Source organism: Penaeus vannamei, chromosome 40 (assembly GCF_042767895.1).
Source record: "Penaeus vannamei isolate JL-2024 chromosome 40, ASM4276789v1, whole genome shotgun sequence".
In the NCBI taxonomy this organism is placed as follows: domain Eukaryota; kingdom Metazoa; phylum Arthropoda; class Malacostraca; order Decapoda; family Penaeidae; genus Penaeus; species Penaeus vannamei.
This window is the reverse complement of record NC_091588.1, coordinates 17,429,567-17,437,749: the sequence shown is the minus strand read 5'-3', so window position 1 is coordinate 17,437,749 and position 8,183 is coordinate 17,429,567.

Here is an 8,183-nt window from a genome sequence, read left to right as displayed (position 1 = left end):
AGGTTGCCTTGTGTTTTGCTGTTGTGGGAGTATGCTGCTCCGTGGCTCAGGGGGGCCTTGCGCAATTTGTGTGGTGCCGTGTCAGCGGGCTTTCCCCGTGTAATAAAAGATAAACTTAATACACAAAACTAAACAGGAAAAGTTAACTAAAAACAAACTGACCTTATTACTTCATAAAAAAACTACTAAAAATCAATTAATATATATAAAATTACATTCAATTCACGTTACCCAATACTCCTTTCTTATAATCGTTTTATAAATTAAGTTCGTCCAGCTCCTAATTATTAAAAGAAAATCTGTCAGGACACGCAACTTTGGCTTTCCTGTAGTGTCTGGCGGGCTCCGTTGTTCGCTGAAGCCGGTTACAAATTCATTCATCCAAAGTGGGGATGGAGAGAGAAACACAGATGATAACTGAACCAAGGGCGGGGATCGACTGTCTAGTTTGCGGGAAACAAGGGTACACGCATGCCGTGACGTCACGGTCATACATCTTTAGAATTTCCAAAATATAAAAGAACACAGAACTTTATGAAACAACAGAGTAAAACTTGTTTGGATCATTAAAATAAAAAAATGAGTTAAGTAATTACTCGAGCAAATAAAACAACGAAAGAAAATAAAAGAACAAAACCAAAGAACCAAAGAAAACCAAATGGGTATGACTAAAGAAAACCTAACTATAAAAAAGTGTAAATGAAAATAAAAAGTACGTCAAGTATAAAAAACAAAACAAAACACGAGAGAAAGGACACGCGGCAGGTAAGTAGCTTCATATATATATATATATATATATATATATATATATATATATATATATATATATATATATATATATAGATATATATATATATATATATATATATATATACATATAAATACATATACATGTACATACATACATACATACATACATATATATATATATATATATATATATATATATATATATATATATATATATATATATATATATAGTGTGTGTGTGTGTGTGTGTGTGCAAGTAGTTTAGCTGCCAATGACATCCTTGAGCTGTACTCTGAATTGCAGCCATAGGTGAGTGCCCAACATTCCTGAATCCAGCCACCTCCCTATTGTAGGAAGGCACAGCCCTGCAGTTCTTGTTTTCCTTGCTTTTTCACATTTTCTTTCTTACTTTCTCCTTTTTTTTATTGCAATCATGAATGTCGATTTAGCCATGGCCCCCAGTCCCCAGCAGGCCTTCTGTGGTCAAGGGGTGCTAAGAATCTTTTTTTGTTTTATTTTCTAAAATTTGAGTCGTTTCTGAAATTTATGGTTTTGTTAATTTTATGAGGAATTTTTGTTTTGTTGTCTGGTGCTGCTGAACTTAATCCTGGTCCTAGCCATCCAAAGTGTTATAACTTACTTTTAGTAATATTCGTGCTTCATGTGAATTTGAATGAACTTGCAGTCTTAATTTGACATTATTTGTTGTGCTGAAACTCTGGTTCCAGACGTGAGGCATACATCAGAGTTGGTTTTACCTAATTTTAATAAACTCTTGTTGCTACGTAGGAATTATCTGCCTCGAGCCCAAGGTTTTTATTTCTATTCTAGTGTTGGTTTTAATGCTAGTCGTTTTACAAAATATAAATGCGGTTGTCATGAATGCATAGTTGTGAGTGTGTAGTCGTTTTAATTTCTACATTTTCAGTGTTTATAGAAGTCCCAACTTCCCAAGACCGATGACAGCATTTATGATTGTTTGCTGAATACGTACATTTCTTTTCTAGAGAATGATGGTAAATCATGCTTTATATTCATAGGTGATGTTAATGCTCTCCACGGAGACTGGCTGAATTCTGTGTCCCCAACTGCCCGACATGGCATTTCTGCCTTAGATTCTGCTGATGTAGTTGGGAGTGCGCAGTTATCCCGTGGTGCAACTCACAGGAGTGGTAATCATTTGGATCTTGTATTAACTGATATGAGAAGGTTAATTGATATAGACTTCATTGCGAAAATGGGTTCTTCAGACCACTGTAGTCAAGCATGTAAGATCCAGCTGGACTTTCCTAAACCAGATTTTACTCTAACTAGACAAGTCTTCTTAAAGTTTAGAATTAATTGGGATGGTGTCTACCATGCTTTTGATAGCATTGTTTGGCGAAAAGTCTATAATACTCCCATGTCCTATCAAAGCTCTGAACTTGTTATTGTTGAACATCATAATGGGAGAATTATGTTGCCATACAAACAGCAACCTATGTTTATTAGGAGGCTGAATCTGAATCTAATGCTCATTTGAAAGTTCTCTCAGCCTCATAAATAGTGGTCAACACTTCAAACATCTCTGGTCTTGAGTCCTCCATTCCTACTTTAATGAAACCTGAAGGTAGTGTCACATAGTCCCATTGAGAAAGCTACCTTATTAGCAGATTGTTTTATTTCAAAACAAAGTTTAGAATATATTGAACTTTCTCTTTCTTATCAACCATCACCATGCATTAATTCATTTGCTTTCAGGTCCTCTGAAATCAAATATCTGTTACCAGAATTAGACGAATATGGTGGAGTAGACACTAGTGGCTTGTTTCCTTTGATTTGAAAGAACGGAATAAGTGAGTCGTCCGAGATACGGTAATTTAATGTACTTAGTTTAGGAACAGAGGTAAGCTTAAGAGGCTGGCAAAACTTATCATATATATTATATACACACACACAAATATGTATATACATATATATATATATGTACAAGTATATGTATGTATACATATATATATATATATATATATATATATATATATATAATATCTATATACATGTTGATGACAAGCTACGATGCACTCAAGGCTGGGTGGTTCCAGCTTAACCTAGGTTCCCAGCAGCTTGCTTTCCTCCTTTAATGGATGCAGGTGTTCACTCTACTTTCACTTCTGACACTTTTGTTGTGTGAGAAAGCTTACGCCCTCGGAAGGAGTAGCTACATTAAAGGATTTCTCGTCTGACAGCGAGGGAAGACACAGACAGAGCAGAGCAGAAGGAGAGGCAGCGACAGAGACAGCAGACAGGCGACGGTCTCGCTCGCCACCGCTCCGCCCTCGGCTCCCGGGGCGCGGGTCGCTCGCGGCGTCGCACGTCGGGCGCCCTCAGGGAGCCCGCAAGCAAAGAGGGCGCCGCTTTCTTTCCCCTGCAATACAGCCAACCTCTTACATTCACAACACACACACATATACATATATATTTATATATACATACACACACACACATATATGTGAAAATGTATATATATATATATGTATATATATATATATATATATATATATATATATATATATATACACATATATATATACACATATACATACACAAACATACGCATATTTATGTATGTGTGTATGTGTGTTTATATATGTATGTATGTATGTGTGCATGTGCATGCGCGTGTGCATGTGTGTGTGTACCGACTTTTGATACAAATAGTCTTTACAGACCTACAGCTTCCCATAAATACATGCACAGGGCTCTAGCCACATAACTAAGTTATTGATGTGCAGATGAGACGTGTTGACACCGTAGGTCATGTTAGGCTCCGCTCGCTGACCTCTCATTCCGTTGCCATGCGAGTGAGCCCGTTTGTCTCTCTGGCCGCCTCTCTCGCTCTCTCCCTCTGTCACCCTCTCTTTGCAAAATCCGCATATTTAGAGGAATTAATATATATATATATATATATATATATATATATATATACATATACATATATACATATATACATACAAAAAAAATATATATATATATACATATATATACATATATATGCATACATACATACATACATACATACATACATATATATATATATATATATATATATATATATATATATATATATATATATATATATATACATATACATACACACACACACACACACACACACACACACACACACACACACACACACACACACACATATATATATATATATATATATATATATATATATATATATATATATGGATATGGATATACATATATATGGATATAAATATATATATATATATATATATATATATATATATATATATATATATATATATATGTATGTATATATATATATGTATATATATATATATATATATATATATATATATATATATATATATATATATATATGTATGTATGCATGTACAGATACATATATAGATAGATAAATAGACAGATAGACCGGTGAATATACAGACAAATAGATACGAGAAAGAAACCGAGAAAACATTTTAAGCCACATCCTTGCCAACCACCGACCTTCAATAAGCCCGTTATCCCTTTCCAATGTTTGACGCTCTCTTTACCACTATCCATTTATAACCTTTTTAACCCCAACCGCATCAGCTCGGCATCGAATACGTCACTCCATCGCACAGATTCCATTTTCATTTCCACGTATGAAATATATACCGACGCGAAGGAATATAGACTGTGTGGGAATTGGCAAATCGTCGGGATGAAACCAAGCGGTGTATCCAGAGTGGCAATATTGATGGCGGGAAACAGATTCCTGCAGATTGAAGGCGGGAATGGGTTCCGAATCGCTTATTTGTTCAAGTCCTCTTTCTTGTTTCGTTTATTCCTCGACTTGCGAGTTTGTTTTCCTTATTAACTTAACTGATTTACTTACCTGTCTTGCTTGAGACAGGAAGAGGAAGAGGAAGAGAGAGAGAGAGAGAGAGAGAGAGAGAGAGAGAGAGAGAGAGAGAGAGAGAGAGAGAGAGAGGAGAGGAGAGAAGGAGGGAAGGAGGGAAGGAGGGAGGGATAATAATGGTGGTTTTGGTGGTGATGGTAATGGTGATGATTTTAATGTTAATGATGGTGATTATGATAAAGATGAGGATAACGTTAATGATAGAAATGAGACTAATATCAATAATGAGGATAATTATAATAATTATAATGACACTACTATTACCAATGATGATAACGATTTCGTTAGTAATAATGACATCAATGATAACGATGATAATAATCGTACTGATGATAATGATAATAAAGTGACGATCGTAATCACAATAATATTGATAATGATGATAAGAATGATGACGATGGTGAAATTGAGTAAAATAAAAAAATTACAATAATTACAATAATAATAATGATAATGATAACAGTAATAGTAGTAATGATAATATTAATAATAATAATAATAATAATAATAATGATAATGATAAACAATAATGGTAATGATAATGATAATAATATTATTAATAATAATGATGATAATAATAATAATAACAATAATAATAATAATAATGATAATAATAGTGATAATGATAATAATTGAAATAACAATTATAATAAAAATAGTAATGATATGATAAAAGTAATCAAAATGATAATAATAATAACAATAATAATAATGATGATAATAATAACAATAATAACTAAAGAAAACAACAAGAATTATAACAGTGATAATGAAAATAATAATGATAATAAAAATAATGATAGTAAAAGCAATGAAAAGAACAATAATGATGATAATGATGGTAATGATTATGATAATAACATTGGTGAAAATGATAATAATGATAATAATAATTGTTATACTCATTAGAAATACTGATAATGATAATAACAATAAGAAGAATAACAACAATAGTACTAATTCACTGCAATAGTGATGATATCATTCCTAACATAAATGATAATAATGAAGATAATGATAACAGTATTGATGATGCTGATGCTGATACTAACAACAACAACAACAACAGCAACAACAACAATAACAACAACAATAATAATAATAATTATTATTATCATCTTCGAGAACAACAACAATAAACACAGCAACAAAAACAACAACAACAATAATAATGATGATAATAATAATAATAATAATAATAATAATAATAATAATAATAATAATAATAATAATAATAATAATAATAATAATAATAACAATATTAACAAAATAATGATAAAGGACCTGAAACAATCAAAACAATAATATTAACAATATCTACAATAACAACATAACTAACGACAGTAACACCAATTGCAAGGGTAATAATGATGAGAAATAAAACCAGTAAGAAAGCGAAGAATGAAAAAAGAGGAATAAAAGATATAAAGAAAGTTACAAAAGTAAAATAACAACATGAACAACAACAACAACAAACAGTGTACATTAACGAAGGATGAACAGAGGCGTAATGGGTAATAACGTTGACGAAAAGCGGCAATAGCAGAGGATAATAAACGCAAGAAACAGAATTAGATGAAGCTAAATATAAGGTTAAGAGGAGAGGGAGACGGAGAGGTAGATAGCCAAGCCGAGAGACAGATAGATAGACAGACAGGCAAGTAAAAAGAGACAGTATGAGATAGAGATAAAAAGATAGAGAGCGAGAGAAAGAGAGAGAGAGAGAGAGAGAGAGAGAGAGAGAGAGAGAGAGAGAGAGAGAGAGAGAGAGAGAGAGAGAGAGAGAGAGAGAGAGAGAGAGAGAGAGAGAGAGAGAGAGAGGAGAAAGAGAAAGAAAGAGGAGTGAAACAAAATGAAAGAAAGAGGAGTGAAACAGAGAAAGAAAGTAAAAAAAGAGAAAGAAAAAAAGAGAGAAATAAAAAAGAGAGAAAATGAGAAAGAGCGAGAAATAAAGAGAGGAGGAGGAACAGACGAACAAACAAAACTATCAGAGGTCGCATCCGGCGCGCCGCACGGGCCATAAACCACTGCGCGGCGAGCCTTTAATTAAGTCCCTGAACCAGGTTAAGGTGAAGATGAAGTACCAGTTTTTGCGCGATTAAGTCCATGCGTTTGAAGGAGGCGGAGACGCGAGGAAAGCAACCGGAACTGAGGCTCCCGTGTACGCTTGCATATACGTACACATAAAATCCCACACACAAACATATACGTACATATCCAGTGTAAATGTGAGGACGACGTGGCCCTCGGGAAGGCAAGGAAGCCGAAAGGAAGGCGGCGCACTCACCCGAATGAGGATCTTTGTCCAGCCTCTGAAAAGTCCAAGGCCGCCCTCGCCAGGAGAGACTCAGAGGGCAAAATCGCTCCCTTCAGCAGAATGAAGTTGATCTTCAAAGACCTTCTTGCAAGACAGCAGCGGTTTCTTTCTGGCGTCGCGAGTATTTGCGCTGAACGTCTTTCCTCACGTCGCTCTTCGCGCCAGTCATCCGAGCCCGGCGGCTGAGCGCGCTCGGGGAATGTCCGGGTGAGGCTGCCTCCACGAGCGACGAGCAGCGGCGGCCGGGGAATTATCCGGAGAATTCGAGTCGTTGCAACACCCGCGGTTTTGAAGTTATTTTGAATTTATAAATATCATATAGTCTTGAACTCCAGCTGTTTTCCATTCTTCGTTCTGAATCATGTTGAATCTTAACCACGTACTGAAAGGAGCAGAACACCCTCTGCACTCCGTCGATTCCATTTACAAATCTACTTAGTTCTCTTTATCCTAATGGTGATAATAAAAAAGAAAGAAAATGTCGTTGAAAAGTGTGTGTGTGTGGTGCATTTGTATATACATATACATATATATACATATAAACACACACACACACACACACACACTCACACACACACACATATATTTGCATGCGCACTGCATATATATATATATATATATATATATATATATATATATATATATATATATATATATACATATATATTTATATATATATATACATATACATATATATATATATATATATATATATATATATATATATATATATATATATATATATACATATACATATACATATATATATATATATATATATATATATATATATATATATATATACATATATATATATATATATATATATATATATATATATATATATATATATATATACATATACATATTAATATATATATATATATATATATATATATATATATATATATATATATATATATATATATATATATATATATATATATATATATATATATATATATATGTATGTGTGTGTGTGTGTATATATATAAATATCAGCATGCGCACTGCAGTCTGAAGGCTTCTTGTGTTTGACTCATTATCAGATCTCGGTGGTGAACAGAGATGGATGAATTGACTTTGGAATGGATTTACATCAGATTTAGTTAATAGTAGTTGTTCGGAGTAGGTTTAGGATTCTGGGACAGATGAGGATAGATTAAGGGGCTATTGGGGATAGAGGGTGAGAGATTAAAA